At 51.1% G+C, this 16222-nt stretch overlaps 1 protein-coding gene across 1 annotated transcript in view; it reads right to left on the reverse strand.

Moving 5' to 3' along the window:
• LOC102882211 (solute carrier family 22 member 12) overlaps positions 1-16222 on the reverse strand; it is a 30499-nt gene that overhangs the window by 3415 nt on the left and 10862 nt on the right.

Genomic DNA, 16222 nt, shown 5'->3' on the forward strand with positions numbered 1-16222 from the left:
GCCTCCTCCACACCCACCGGGGCCCCGAGGTCCTCTGGGGTTTGCAGAATGGGGGACAGAAGGGAGGATTCAAGGTCCCCATTAGAGGTAGAGTTGACAAGACCCAGTGACCTGCGGGACTTGAGGTGGGGAGACGGTGAGGGAGAAGGGGGTGCCACGGTGCCCCTGACTCGTACCTGGTGGTTGGCGGCTGCTGTCAACATTGGGAGGCCTTGGGGAGGAGCAGGTGTGGGAGATGTTACGTTTTTGTGCTGTATCATTGTGGGCGTGTCACACAGGTGGTTGGAAATGGGAGGCTGGGGGCCAGGGCCAGGCAGGACGGGAGAGGAGACTGGAGGTCTGCAGCATTTGAAGGAGGAGCTGTGGGCTCAGGTGACGCTGCTGCCCGGGGAGAGGGCAGACCGGCCCCCTGCCACGTGCTACAGGGGCTGAGCCAGGTGGGAGCCGAGATGGCGATGGGAGGAAGGGAGGAGGAGGCACCCAGAGGAACAGGGGAAGGAGATGAGACACTCGAGCCCTGGGGAGGAGGGGTGAGCACTGAGGGCTTTTGGTCGCCAACTGTGCTGGTCTCCTGGGGCTCCCCTCCTGCTCTGCACGCCCAGCCCTCTGTCCTGAGGGGGAAGACAGTCTCCCCTTCCCCCAGGGTGGAGGGCGGGCAGGGTGTCTTCCGGGAGGGGGCAGAGGGTGGCGCGCACCAGGAGTACACAAAGCAGGGAAGAAGGGCGAAGAGACTGCCCGCTGCAGCCCTTGCACTCAGCTCTCTGACCCGAACGAACCTCAGCTGTCTCCTTTAGAAGGGGGACGCACCCCAGTCCCCCTTCCTGCTTCTCACTTTTGTCACAGGGCCGATACCTGTCTCACACTCACCGTGGCCAAAGCCGAGCTCCCCCTCAACGTGCTTCTCCCGTTGCTTTCCCCACGCAGCCTTTGGCGACTCCACTTTTCCGGTCGCTCAGGACAGCGTCTTGGAGTCTTTCCTGATGTCTCTTGTCCTTTCACAGCCCCTCTGCCACTGGCCAGGAAGTCCTATCGGTCCCACCTAAAAAACAAGCCCAGGACCCGTCCGCCTCCGACCTCCGCAGCCGCCACCTTGGCCCAAGTCACCGTCTTGTCTCCCCTGGGTGTTGCGGTGGCCTCTTCGCTGGCCTCCCTGCCTCCACCTGTGAGCTTTTGCGGCTTACTCTCCACACACGGGTGGAAGGATTCTTCCTGACTTCCGTCGGCCCACGTCGCCACTGTGCTCAGTCTCTAGCAGTGTGTCCTCACCTCACACAGAGGGAAAGCCGAAGCCCTGACCGTGAGCCGCCCCTCCCGCCTCTCTAGGCCCATCTCCTCCCAGCCTCGCTTTCTCCACACCGGCCCCCTGGGCCTCCTCACTGTCGCTTGCGTGTGCCAGGCATGTCTCTGCCTCAGGACCCTTGCACTCGCTGTCAGGAGCCCTCTTCTCCCAGAGAGCCCTTCCCTCAAGTGTTCGTTAAGAAGTCTCATTCTCGGCAAGGCCCTCCCTGACCACCCTATCTGGCTTTAACCGCCCCCACTCTTGAGGCCCCCCAGTCCCCCTTCCTGCTTCTCTGTTCTCCATTGCACTTACCACCATCCAGCGTCCTTCATCTTCGACTCACATAATTTCTTTCTGCTCGCCACGGGAATATGAGGTGGGGACTTGGTCGGTTTTGTTCACTGCTGTATCCCCGTCACCCGGAGCAACGCCTGGCACATTGTAGACACTCAGTAAGCACAGACTGAATGGCTGAATGAGCAAATACCTCAGTGACATACTACAAACAATTACATACTACAAATTCGTCTGAACCAGCCTCCTCCTGGTGGCAGGTGGGCGGCTCCCGTGTCCAGCTCACTGATGTGCTCGTTAGTTGAATTCTTCCCGCTCGTTAGCCCTTCTACTGGGACTCTTATTTCCCAAACCATGGGGATTTTAATTTCAGAATTTATACGTTTCGTTTCAAAATTATTGTTTTGTTCTTCTTATAACCGCCTGTTCTTGTTTCTTAACTTCCGCTTCCTGTTTCACGGTAGAATTCTTTCTTTGATTTCCTGGCGAATATTAAGGGTGCTTTTCCCTTATGATTATGGGTGTTCCTTCATTCACCGAGCATATTTTACTGAGTGTTGATTATGTACCAGCCACTGCTCTTGGCACTTGGGGAGCAGCAGCGAACAAGTAAGAAAAATCCTTGCCTTGGGCTCTGTGGAAGGATATGCCGGGGGTGGAGGGGAAACAGGCCAAGAAATAAATGAATATAATATCCTGATGAGTAGTGATCATACCATGGAGAGAGACAGGGTGGCGTAAGGGGTAGAGTACGGGGGGCGATTTAGATGGAGCAGCCAGGGAAGACGTTGGAAGTGACATTGGAAGAAACCTGAGGGAACGAGGCACACAGATGCCTGGAGAAAAAAAGCATTCTGGGCAGAGGGAAGAGCAAGTGCAAAGGCCCTGGGGTGGGCACGGGCCTGGTGTGCTCAGGGAGTCATAAGGAAACCAGTTTGCCTGGAGCGGAGTGAGTAAACGAGAGAGTAGGATGAGAGCAGTTATGGGACCGGAATATATAGATCTTTACAGGGTCTTGCGAAGAGGAGTTTCGTGATCGGGCACGTTTTAAAAAGATCTCCTGGCTGCTGTGTGGAGAGCACACTAAAAAGTGTGCAAGGCTAGGAAGGTGGTCCCCAGGAGGCCCTTGTGTGGTCCATGAGCGTGATGACGAGGATCGGGTTCAGGACGTCGGGGCAGGTAGTGAGAGGTGCTTGCACTTGAGGTATGTTGATTCATTTTGGATTGGATGTAGGTGCTGAGAGAGGGAAAAAAAGATGATCCTCGGGGTGGGTGAATCGGGGGCGGGGGCGGTTACTGAGATCTAGAACACAGGAGCGGGGCGGGAGAGAAGCAAGTTTGAGGGGGAAGTCGATGTGATAAAACCGACCTGGCGAGTAGACACCCAAGTGCTGGCATCGGGGAGTGAGTTGGTAGTTGGGTGGAGGGTGTAGACTTGGCAATCCTGGAGGCCGAAAGGCGTTTCAAGTCCAGGGCTGGGTGAGCTGATGAGGGAGCAACCTTTCACAGCAGAGACGAGATGTGAGGCCGAGCCTTTGGTCTCCAAGTTTCTGAGCTTAAGAAGAAGAGGATCCAGCGAAAGAGACAGTGCAGGCAAAGCCAGTGAGGTAGGGACCCAGGCAGCACTGATGCCGTGGAAGCCGGAGAGGAGAGTATCCAGCAGTCAATCACCGACGTCCATGCCGCTGAGAGGGGGCTGAGGTGAGGACTGGAACTACCGCTGGGTTAGCAGGTGGAATTGCTCGGCTTGCTGCAGAGCGGTGGGGGATCCAGGTGGGCGTGGCCTGTCCGAGAACTGGAGGTCAGGAAGTGGAGACGGTGGAGACAGACAACTCGTTCAAGGAGTTTCACTCTAAGGAAAGGTGATGAAGAGGCAGCTGAATGGGATCTGGTTTGAGTTCACTAGAGTGACGTCAGTTGCTGTGAAACGCAGACCCTCAAATGCATAATGGTGCAAAGGCCATAGAAGTTTATTTCTCGATCACATAAAGTCTCAAACGGGTGTTGCCGATCGGTGGGCAGCTGTCCTCCAAGCGGTGTCTGCGGACGCAGGTTTCCCCGCCTCCTGGCTCTGTGAGGGGTGGAGGGAGTGGAGAATCCACCCGCATTTTGACAGCTTAGCCTAGAAGTGACACATGCGGTTTCCACTCACACTCCCCAGGTGAGACGAGCCACAAGGCCCCACCTAGATGGCGGGCCGGGTGGGGACGCGGCAGCTGGCTCTATCCTGTGGTGGGGAAGCGAAGGCTACCTGGGTTCGCAGGATTGTGCCTGATGCCTGTTCTCAAGGTGGGAGGTACTACACCTTGCTTGGCGTCGATGCAAGTCCCCTGTGGCAGGAGTGGGGTTATTTGTGGGAGCAGAGTCCCTGACCGTGGGAGGGGACAGGATCCAGAGCTCAGATCTGGCACTTGGAGCTCCTTCCTGGCTGTGGGAGGCGAGGGCATGTATTTAGATGTGACGTTGGGAGGACAAGAAAGGCCAGTGGAATAAGAAGCGGGGCCGGCCTTTGAGAGTGGGGAGGAGAGGGGGTGGACCAGGGAAACGGGTAGCATTGCAGTGGTGCCACTTGCGTTCGCATCCAATTAGGCAAGTGAGACCAGTCAGCCCAGTTCTGTTCCTCCAGCCATGTTCTGCTGCTAGGACCAGGGGTGGAGTGGACGAGGACTTGAGCTTGGCGGGGAGGAGACTTGGCCAGGTGACAGTGATGGAGAGAGACGGGGCAGCCGAGCTGTGCAGATGCAGGGGAATGGCTGGAACGGTCAAGAAGGGAGTGAGGACAACGCAGAACGGGAGGCCACCTTGTTCTAGAGCCAGGTGGCATCATAGAATTGTCCTAGTCCAGGTATAGAGTGGGAGGCTGCTCCCAGGTATAGAGACCTGGGAGGCGGGCAGTTATTGGCCTAGATTATGACTGTGGGGGGTGAGCGATGGGTGGAGAGAAGGTCCAGGAAAATAGAGGCATGACAGTTGGGTCAAAAGAGATGAGGGGAGTGCCTTAGAAAGGCGTGGCGCCCCTGCCCGGAACCGGCCACAGGGAACGTCAGGTATTAGTGACGGTGGGATGCATGATTCTGAGAGCGGCCACAGGCAAGCTGTTTGTCAACGTGATTGGGTTTTGGAGGGGAGGACCGGGGGGTGCACTGCGTGTGGACATCTCTCTGGCTGGATCATGATTCCTCCCAGCCCCAATGTCCTATGGCGACAGCAGCTGCCTCTGGTCCCAGGCCAGGCAGGAGAAAGGCCGGCAGGCGTGCCCACTGTCGATGACTCAGCCAAGGCCCCAGGTGGCCAGCAGGACTGGCTGAATCCAGGTGGAGAGCTGGAGGAGGTGGCAGCCACAGCCAGCTCAGTTTGTTCGTGCCTCCGGGGTCCCCAGAACCTGGGCCACGGTATTAATGTAGCATCCACTCTTCCTGTTAGTGATCTCTGTGGGCTGGTTCTTTGTGGGGAGACGGTACCACGGGAGGATGCTCTGGGCTGTCCCTTTGAAAGCATCTGCCAGCCTCCCTACTGCTTCAGGGACAAGGCCAAGGCACTGAACACCCTTCTCCCAGCCCACCTTCAAAGCCTTCGCTTTGCCACCTTCTTCATGCGGTCGGCGTCTCAGCCCCAGAAAGGGCTGACTCTTTCCTGAAATGCCCTGTGCCTCATCTTCCTTGTTTGCGGTTTCTTCTATCTGTCCATTGCCGCCATCCAAACCCACCCCTCCCTGCAAACTTCTCCCTCTCCCTTTCCTGCACACCTCCAAACAGCCCCACCCACTGGAGGAGCCTGGAGCTCTTCCCTCTGTCAAGTAAGGCTGCAGGCGTCCTAAGGGCCGGATCTGACTCATCATGTCCCTGGCTGTGCCCAAAGCAAGATCTGGCACGCAGACTGGGGCTCGGGCAGGGCAGGGGAGAGGCCATGTGGTTTTCACAGTTTCTGTTTGAATTCAGGCTCCTCGGCTATTGATTTCCTCAGGTGTAAAATGGGCATCATAGACCCCCTCTGCAACATCGTGTTCAGGACAAGAAGTCAGAGTTCTCTGGGTGTCATCACCTTCTCTGGTCACCTGAGTGTCAAAGAAAGGATAATTAGAGCCCCTGATACCAACTCCTTCTCCAGAACCTTTGAAGATGTGGTCTCCTGGGTGTTACTTGTTCCAAACTGCTGTTCTAGGCAGTTCTCAAAGGCTGGGCCGCTGCCTTCCTGGAAAAACACAGTGGCCCCACTCATCAGTACCAGATGCGCCTGCCCCAAATGTGGCCACAGGCTCAACTCGGAATTTCCCATAGAACAGCTGAGGGGTGCCTCAGTGCTTTATGATGATGATAGTGTTAGTGACGGTGATAGTGGTGATGATGGTGATGGTGATGATGATGGAGATGGTGATGATGGAGATGGTGATGGTGTGGTGACGGTGATAGTGGTGATGATGGAGATGGTGATGATGATGGAGATGGTGATGATGCTGGTGATGGAGATGGTGATGATGGAGATGGTGATGGTGATGATGCTGGTGATGGTGATGATGGTGATGGTGATGATGGAGATGGTGATGATGCTGGTGATGGTGATGATGGAGATGATGATGATGCTGGTGATGGTGACGATGATGATGGTGATGGTGATGGTGATGGTGATGATGCTGGTGATGGTGATGGTGATGATGCTGGTGATGGTGATGGTGATGATGCTGGTGATGGTGATGATGATGATGGCGATGGTGATGGTGATGATGAAGATGGTTATGGTTATGGTGATGATGATGATGAAGATGGTTATGGTGATGATTATACTTAGTGGTCATTGCATCTTTATTATATGTTGGGCATGATTCTAAGTTCTCTCCTTGTATTAATTCATTTAATCCTTCCGTCAACTCTTCCAATTATATATACCATTCTTATACCCTTTTTACATATGTGGAAACTGAGGCTCGGAGAGGTGAATCTAGGTCACATGGCTATTCTGTGACAGAATCAGGACTCCAACCTAGGTTGGTACAGCTCTCATATCTATGCTTTGAACTTCCAAGGTTGGCTGAGGGCTTTTGATAGCCAAGGAGGATGCTGGGAGGCCAGCGAAAGCTGCAAGGCAGACCTCCCCGCCTTGGCACCTGGTCCCTCTTCACTCTCACTAGGGTCCTGCTGCCCTCAGATCAGTGGCCCCTTCCCTCATGTCCTCTCTTCCTTGAACCCCAGGGCTCCTTTCCCCTAGCACCTCGCTAGAGGGCACCTCGAATCAATCTCTATCACAGCCCCTTGGTGTCCAAAGCAGAGATCTCTTTACTTCCTACGGCTGCCAGCTTGGCCTCCTCTCCCCGTGGACCAGATTCTGACTTTACCTTTGTGTAGCCAAAAGGCCCAGGAGAAGGTTTGCCCTGAAAGCAAAGCAGCCTTCTCCCCTTCCCCACTCCCTAAGCTAACTTTTGGAGGTACCCATTTCTACCTCTGCTGCACGGCATGTGGCACCTGCCTGGTACACTGGAGGCAATCATCAACAGAACCTCTGCTTCCTGTCCCTGGCATCACTCCAGAGAAGTCATAGGCTTTGTCGAAATGCATCTTGCTGTGGTCCTCCTGCCGACCCCTGGGAACAGGTGGGGCCCAGCCACCTGCATGTACCTGCTGCCCACACAGAGCCTGCACGGCGAGGGGGCAGCTTCAGGCTGCTGGCTCGGCACCATCTCAGGCAGGTGGCCAAGGCTTGGGGGTGAGTATATCATCGATTTAATTGGCTCCCTTGTGCGGCCTGACCACAGCCGCTGTGCATTTCGGCTTCCCAGGAGCCCCTGGCCCCAGGTGCCCCGGGCCCATTGAACAAATCTGCTCTAAGTAGGTCAAGGAGAACGCTGGGCAGCCAGGCTCTGGCTCCTTCCTTTTCATGTGCCTGGCGGCTCCTGCGAGTCTAGCCTTCCTTCACTAAAGGGACTTTGCTCTCCTTGCTGTGTCAAAAAGATATTTCATGTTAAAATGCAACGGAGAGATGTTAACCAGCCGTCGGAACCAGGCTTGTCAGAGGGCAAGCTGCTCCAGCAGGCTGAACTTTGCCCTGCTCTGTGAGGGTCTCGCCCACAGCTGGCAGCAACCAGCTGGCACATTTTAACAAAGACGAGTGCAAAGACTGCCCCACCCCGAACCCCTGTGCCATTTCTCTGGGGCCTGTGCCTCAGGGTCCCTCTTCCGGGGGTCCAGGCCCAGCTGCTGGTCCCCATGGTTCTCAGTCTTTCCTTTACGATCCCAGCATCTTTACTGAATAAGGCATAGGCTGGTTTAGTGTACTCTTAGGAACACCTAGTCCTCTGCAGAAAGCTGTCTCTTTTTGATTTTGTGAGTTGCAGCCTATTCTTAAGAGGAGTGATTTTAGGTGGATGCAAGGACAAGCCTGGGAAGGCATGACATGGATTTTGACAAAATCCCTCTTGCTTTACGGGAAAACACAGTGGCGGGATTTGGGCAGCCGTGTGCAAACACACTGTGATCAGGAGCTTTCTTTTCTGCTTCTGTGGATGAGAAGCGCACAGCCTGAGATCAGAGTAGCCAGCGGTTGTAACAAACCCACGATTTTCCTGAAAGGAGAGGCAGGGTGGCCCGAGGGTTATGCACACACACTCTGGAGTCAAATCCCTGCTCTGTCTAAGCTGTGTGGCTTCGGGAGAGGTGCTTAACCTCTCTGTGCTTTGGTTTCCTGTATAACAGGGGCGATAAGAGTCCTGATCTTATTATAAAGCTCTTGTGAGGACTGAATGGGTTTATGTAGATCACCTAGGACAGTCCCTGGCGAGTAGCGAATGCCTGATATCAATGTTATCATCATCACCGTCATGATCATCATCATTTTTTGGCGAGGACTGTGGGAGACACTGGAGAACCCCTGGAGGCTGACTTGAGAAGGGATCATGGGAGCAGGGGAGGGGATGGCAGGGTCTAGCACAGGGTCAGATCAGCAGGGACATATGTCATTTGAAAGACAAGTTCCAAACTGTACACCATGGTGTGAGACTAATGTAAATCAGGATCAAAATGCAATTTGTCTGTCCACACGTGACTAATGTTTGCTTGGTAGTTTTAACGAAGAATTCTTTATTTTTTGAGCAAAACCACCAGTAACGCAGATGTTGGGGGTCTCGACTCCCCGTCCATGCTGTTTGAGCGAAATGCAAGAGGTTTTGGGGAGGAGGCAGAGAGTGAGGCTTCCTGGCTCTCGGTTACCTCCTGTCCCCACAGGAGCCCGCCTGCCACGGGGCTCGTGGCTCTTCTGTGTTCTATCCTGTGTGGATCCATAACCTGGCACCCTTTATTCACACAGACACACATGCGTGTTTGCACACGTGCATGTACATACATGCACGCGTGCCTGTGCACACACGTGCTCGTGTCATTTGCCTAAGTCCTCCAGGTTCGGGGAGATAGAACGTGCTTTTGCTGCAGCCGCAAGAATATCCATGCCCGGCGGAACTGGACAGCTTCATTTGCTGGCTGCCTTCGGCCCCTGGGTTCACCAGGCAGCCCCCCCACCCTCCCCTCCCCAAGGATCGGCTCTTTCTGTCCTGTCTTGTGCTGCTGTTTCTCACCTTCCGCACGTGGCCCAGCTGAGGGGTTTTCCTGAGCCAGGACAGTTGTATCCATGAGAGGAAGTCTGTTCTCAGCTTTGGGACTGTACATGCTACATACCACTGGCCGGAAAACCACGTGAGACACCTCCTCGGGGACCCAGACTTCCCCTCCCCAAGGATCGGCTCTTTCTGTCCTGTCTTGTGCTGCTGTTTCTCACCTTCCGCACGTGGCCCAGCTGAGGGGTTTTCCTGAGCCAGGACAGTTGTATCCATGAGAGGAAGTCTGTTCTCAGCTTTGGGACTGTACATGCTACATACCACTGGCCGGAAAACCACGTGAGACACCTCCTCGGGGACCCAGGAGAGCAAATGGCCCCTCCAGCCTCCCGTGAGACACCTCCTCGGGGACCCAGGAGAGCAAGTGGCCCCTCCAGCCTCCCGCCACCCCCAAGTCGGGTCACATCAACCCCTGCTCAACCTGTTCTCACTTAGAATAGACCACCGGCCCCAGTGACCCGGCCCAGCCACTCGTGTGACCTCAGCGTCCATCTTGTCCCCATACTCATGCCCACAGGCTGTACTGGCCTCCTGCGGAGCACGTGTGGCATGGGGGACTGTACTGGGAGCTGTCCCCCGCCAAACTATGTGGCTCCAGGCTTGCTTTCAAGCTTGATAAACATGTAAAGGAGTGAAAAGGAAGAAATCAGAGCCGCGAGCAGCAACAGTAAGGATGTGTCGCAAATATATAATCTAGGGTTGGAAGAAGTAAGTGGCAATTCCGTGCTGGTGTCACCAAGAGCGTGTTGTTGAGGGACGTGGAAGTTTTTCATTAATGAGTAAATCAGGAGGATGGGGGACAGCGGTTGCCCTGCGTGGGGCGCCCATACGGGGGCTTCCACGAACTAGTGAGGCTCTGTTCTTAAGTCCATGGGCATTGTTTAATAGTAATGTTTAAATCTGGCTACAGTTTTCCAGAGGAAAATCGACTGCACATATTTAAGCATCTAATTTAGTGGGATTCGACATATGTTCACAGCTGCGAAGCCATCGCCTTCATCGAGATACCCAACTCCTCTACTGCTGCAATGTTCCTGTCTCATCTTTGAAATCCCTGCTTCCCACCACGCCCACACCCTCACCCCCCAACCCCACCGCCGCCGCCCCACAACCCCCCATCGCCGACAACCACTGCTCTGCTTTCTTTTCCTATAGTCTGCATTTTCTAGATTTTATGCAAACATATAAATGTTATATAAATTGTATAGATATACCGAAATTTGTTTACCCACTCAGCTGTGGATTGACATTTGGGGTGTTTCCAGCTTTTGCGAATTGCAGATAAAGCTGCTATGAACACATGTGTGCGAGTCTTTGCATGGGCGCACGCTCCTGTTTCTTTAAGAAATACCTAGAAGCAGAATGGCTGGGTCGGATGGTAGTGCGGTCAGCCTCTGTGTAACTTTTTAAGAAACCGTCCCACCGTTTTCCAAAGCGTCATACCGTTTCACATTCCCACAGTTTTTCCATGTTCCCGTCAACACTTGGTCATTTTAAATTTTTGCCATCCTAGCGGGAGTGCGGCAACATTTTATTGTGATTTTAATGAGCATTTTTCTAATCACATTGCTCGTCTTTTCATGTGCCTGTTGGTCATCCACCTCTCCTCTTGTGTGAAGTATCCGTTCAAACCTTTTGCCTGTTTTTAAAATTGAATCGTCTTATTTTATTGTTGAGTCGTAAATATTCTTTATATATTCTAGGTAGAAGTCCTTTGTCAGATACAGAGTTTTCAATTATTTTTTCCAAGTTCGTGGCTTGCTTTTCCATTTTCGTTCATATTTTTGTGTTCTATTTAAGTAATCTTTGCCAAACCCAAGGTTGCTAAGATTTTCTCCCATTTTCTTCTAAAAGTTTTGTAATTTTAGCTTTTACATTTAGGTCTATGACACATTTAAAGTTAATTTTTGTATATGGTGTGAGTTAAGGCTGAGTTTCTTTTCCTTTCTTCCTTCCTTCCTTCCTTCCTTCCTTCCTTCCTTCCTTCCTTCCTTCCTTCCTTCCTTCCTTCCTTTCTTCCTTCCTTCCTTCCTACCTTCTCTCCTCCTTCCTCCTTTCCTTTCTTTTTTTCATATGGCTATCCACTTGTTCCAACATCATTTGTTGAAAGATTATCTTTTCCCCATTTAATCGATTTGGCGCCTCGGTTGAAAAATCAATTAACTTTATATACATGGCTCTATTTCTGAACTCTCAATTCCATTATATCAAACCAAAGTTGTCTGACTTTTTCTTTTTCAGAATTGATTTGGTCGATCCATAAACTTCAGGATAAGCTTATCAATTAATATGAAAAAAAAAAAACCTGCTGGCATTTGACTGGAACTGCATTGAATCTGTAAATTAATTTGTGGAGAACTGACATTTGACAATATAGTCTTCCAATCCATGAATGTGATATATCTCCCCATTTATTTAGGTCTTCTTTACTCTCAACAATATTTTATAGTTTTCAGTATACGGGTCTTGCGTTTATTTTGTTGAATTTATCCCTAGGTATCACTTTTTTCCCATGCTTTCGTTAAGTGATATTTTCTGATTGTTCCATTTCTGATTGTTACTAGCATACAGAATTCCAAGAGATCTTTGTATATTGACCTTGTATTCTGCAGCCTTACGAAACCGATTTATTATTTCTAGTAACATTTTAGATTTCTTAGGATTTTCTATAATTATGTCATCTGCACACAAAGACAGTTTTGTCTTCCTTTCTAATCTGTATGCCTTTTATTTATTTTTTCTTGCTTTACTGCACTGAGTAGGACCAATGTCCAATAGAAGTGGCGAGCGTAGACATCCTAGACTTATTGCTATTTTAACGGGAAAGCATGATTTACCTCTAGAATGTTTGACAGATGCCCTTTTTCAGGTTGAACAAATTTTCTTGCATTCCTAATTTACTGAAAGTCATTTATCAGGAACGAATGCTGAATTTTGTGAAATGCTCTTTCTATTAAGATGATCACATGGTTTGTTAATAATTTTGTTTGTTTACTTTGATTTTGGAATGTGAAACCAACTTTGCATTCCTGGGACAAGCTCCACTTGCTCATGATGTATCGTCCATATTGTCCATTTTAATATATTGTTGGATTCAACTTTCTAAATGTTTAAGAACATTTATGCCTATATTTGTAGGAAATAATTGACTTATACTTTTCTTCTTGTGTCTTTTTCTGATTTTCGGTATCAGGGTAATGCTGGCTTCATAGAATGAGTTGGGAAGTGTTATGTCTTTTTCAATTGTATGAAAGATTTTCTATAGAATTGGTATTACTTGATTAAATATTTGGCAGAATTAATCAGCGAAGCCATCTCGGCCTGGAGTTTCCTCAGTGAGAGGGTTTTAAACTAGGAATTCCATTTCTTTAATAGATACAGAGCTAATAATGTTATCTATTTCTTCTTGAGTGAGTTTTGGTAGTTTGTACCCTTCAAGAAATTTGTTAATTTCATCTAAGTTTTTAAATTGATTGATAAAATATTGCTCATGATATTCTGTTATCATTTTAATGTCTGTAGGATTTGTAGTGATATTTCTTTCATTTCTGATATTGGTAATAGGTGGTCTTTTCTCCTTTTTTCCTAATCAGTATGTCTAGAGGTTTATAAATTTTATCGATCCTCTCAAAGAACCAGCTTCAGGTTTCATTGATTTTCTTGATCATTTTTTATTGCTTAGATTTCTGCCGTTTGTTATCTCCTTCCTTCTACTTTAGGTTTAATTAGCTCTCTCTCTCTTTTTTTTTTTTTTAATTTCTTAAGCTGGCGTATTTGATTTGAGATTTCCTTCTTTACTCATGTAGGCATTTAATGATATACATTTTCCTCTAATTCTTGCTTCAGCTTCATCCCACAAACTGATATGCTATTTAAAGTTGTTTTCACCCAGTTCAAAATAGTTTCTAATTTTCTTTGTGATTTCTCCTCTGACCCCTGGGTCATTTAGAAGTGTGTTCTTTAGTTGGAAGGCATTTTCTAGATATTTCTCTGTTTTTTTTTTAATTTAATTCCATGATGATTTAAGCTCATACTTCGTGTGATTTGAATCCTTTTAAATTTATTTCGTGTGAAGGGAGGCTGGGGACCCATAGGGGCCGGTTGGCGGGGGATGTATGCTTTTTATCACAAGACACCAGGGGGTTTTAAGGAGCCAGGGGACTTGATTTGAGTTGCGTTTACTTGGTCTGCTGTGCATCAGATGTGAGAGAGGAGAACTGGGGTGCCCGGCCTGGGGAACCTGGGGCTGCGGTTTCTCTACATTGTCCAAGCAGAGTGGGCAGTTGTCTATAGCGTCTGGATCTCCAGAGAAGGCTATAATTTTGTGACAGGGCTGCAGAAGTCAGGGCACGAAGGGGTGTGGGTGCAGGCAAGGAGCCTGGTGTTCTGGAAAGATCCTAAAGCCGGGGTTTACCATGTGAATCTGAGTGTGCCACTCAACCTCGCTGGGCTTCGGTTGCCTCACCTCTCATACAGGTGGTTCGCCTCACCGATGCCATCGTCCTAACAACCTGGACTGCTGGGAGCACAGGGAGGGTCTCTGCACGAATTAGGAAAAGGCGACCCCTCGTGACAGACAAATAACAAAAAGTGCCTCTTGGTATGAGGCCTGCCTAAAACTAAGGTCCAATATTATGGGCTCCTTGACATCTAGGGAAGCCAGGAGGGTCTCCAATGGCCTAACCTCAAGTTTCTGCTCCTGTGGATGAGGTCTCCCAGCCAAACGACACTTCTTGTCAAGGGGACCAGGCACAGTGTTTCAGTTCCCTACCAACCTGTGGAATTGTTTAAATAAGCCCATCACATCTTCCCATGGGAGCCAGGGGGCACCCCGTCCTCTTGACACTGCAGAGTCTCCTCCCACAGCCGTCGGTGCTCCACTGTTCCTGGGCACAGCCCCACGTGACCCCGCGGGGTACGCGGTGCTGCCCCCTCCCGGCCGTGAGTGTGTGTGATCGATAAAGTGCAGTCCATCTCATCTGTGCAGTGTCAAGTGTCCTGCGTGAGGCTATCTCCGTAACCTCAGGGTAGGAAGCCCTCCCTCCCCAGTCGGGGAAATAGGAGGCAATTAAAACAATCTCTTTCCCGAAGTGAACACAGCCCCTGTTTAGGGTAAATGTAGCCTGGGCTGGATTCCAGCCCCCACGTGGCTCCTGAGCTGGTGCCTTGGGGCAGGGCATGACCTGGACACCCATACCTGGCAGCTCTGTTCTGTTTGTGGGACTCTAGTCTGTGCTAAGACCCATTCGCCCTGTCACCCACCCTGGGAGGTAGGCTCCATGGTCATTCCCATTTCACAGATGAGGACTCTGTAAGTGACAAAGGAGAGATTGGAACCCAGGTCTGTCTAGACCCTGTCCTTGTCCATCCTACAATCCATTCTGGAAGTTCAGAGGTGAAAAATTTGCAGAGACAGGTTCTGTGAAGTGGGGGCAGGGGACCTGAGTGAAAGCAAAAGGATGTGAGCCTGGCAAGGAAGAGAGGGGACCCATGTTGTTCATGAAGCGGGCCTGAGGACAGCCAGGCAGGTGCCCGTGGGCTGAGCCAGGTGGGGAGTCTGACCAGGGTAGGGAGCGTGACAGACAGCCACACTGCCCACTCAGCCACAGCTGCCTGGCTCCTGCCACGCCAAACCCTCAAGGACGCCCGGGTCACTTTTTCCTCTGATTGCAGATGAGGCAATTCCCTCCGCAGGGATCTTTGGCCAAAGGGGCTCCACACAGGCGGCATTTCTAGAACCGGGTGCTTTCTGTAATGACCGCCTCTTGCCGGTTGCCCCTGGCTGCTGCCAATCTCCTAGAATGATCAACAGAGAGAGCGGTGAGGTGTGAGGACGTGGCTAAGCTTTTGGAGCTCGGAGGGCAGAACCGGGAGTCGTGTCTCCTGGGAGTGTGAACTTGACGGGATTAGGGTTTCACTGATCACTGTGTACCCAAAGCATAGGACAGTGCCTGAAACATAGTTGATGCAAAACCAAAGTAAATTAGGTGAAAGAGGGACTTAAGGCCCAGCATCCTTGCTTCTCGGCTGGGTGTCCTGAGGCAAGTTACATCACCTCTGTGTCTCCGTTCTCTTGACAGTGAAATTGGACGTAACAGCACTTGGCGAGGTTATTGTTTGGGTTAAATAAGATGCTCACTAAGCACCAGCTGTTGTTATCACTATTATCATGACCTTGGTTTCTGCTCAGCGTGAGGGCTCCCCACAAGCACCTCGCCCCAGACCCAGCAGCTACACTGACAGTCCTCGCTGTGGGCCAGGCACTGTCCTTGGCGCTTGAATATAATTACTCACTTAAACCTCAAAACGACTCTGAGCCGGGTTGGATTTTTTGCTGCTGTTGTTGTCGTTGTTGACACCCCTTTTGCAAACGAGGAAGAAGAAACATAGAGGTGACTCTGGCTGTGAAAGAAAGCCGAGGAACGTTCCCTCATGTCTTTCGTCTCTCCTGGAGGTCTGAAAGCACTCACTCACCTGTGGCTGTGTCTGCGCCTGGAATTCTCTGTGGGAATCGTTAACTAGGACGGCAAGACTGTCTCTCTCTTGTGTTGCTTTTTGCAAGAGGTAAATAACGTGCCCCTACAGAGGTAGGGGCTCAGTCCCAGGCAGTCTGGCTGCAGAGCTGGGTCTGCAGCCATCACATTTTCCCGCCTGAGGGCTGATCTCCTTCTACTCGGAGACCTCCAGTAAGTCACTTCTCTCTGAGGCTTCCAGAAACGCGGAGAGCAATCGTCTCCCCCTGGCGGGGTTGTTGTCAAGATTAAATGGTTTCAGAAACACAAGGCTCGCCACCCTCTGTGCCGCCACCGCCCTGAGCGTGATGTCAGGAGCTCTGAGCAAACCCTAGCCGCTAGCGCCATCACGATGACAAGCCCAGTCCGGTTCCTGCTCTCTCTGCCCAGCACGTTGCCCTGATCCGTGGGCTCTTGTAGCCCAGGGCTACATCCTGGCATAAGAGGAAGCCCATTTCCACTCCCAGGGGGCCGGGGGTCACTCACTGGTTTTCCAGGTCTTGGATGGTGTCGGGGAGCGGAAGTCCCCGGGTGTCCGGG

The sequence above is a fragment of the Pteropus alecto genome, unplaced genomic scaffold (genome assembly GCF_000325575.1).
Source record: "Pteropus alecto unplaced genomic scaffold, ASM32557v1 scaffold43, whole genome shotgun sequence".
NCBI classification, from domain to species: domain Eukaryota; kingdom Metazoa; phylum Chordata; class Mammalia; order Chiroptera; family Pteropodidae; genus Pteropus; species Pteropus alecto.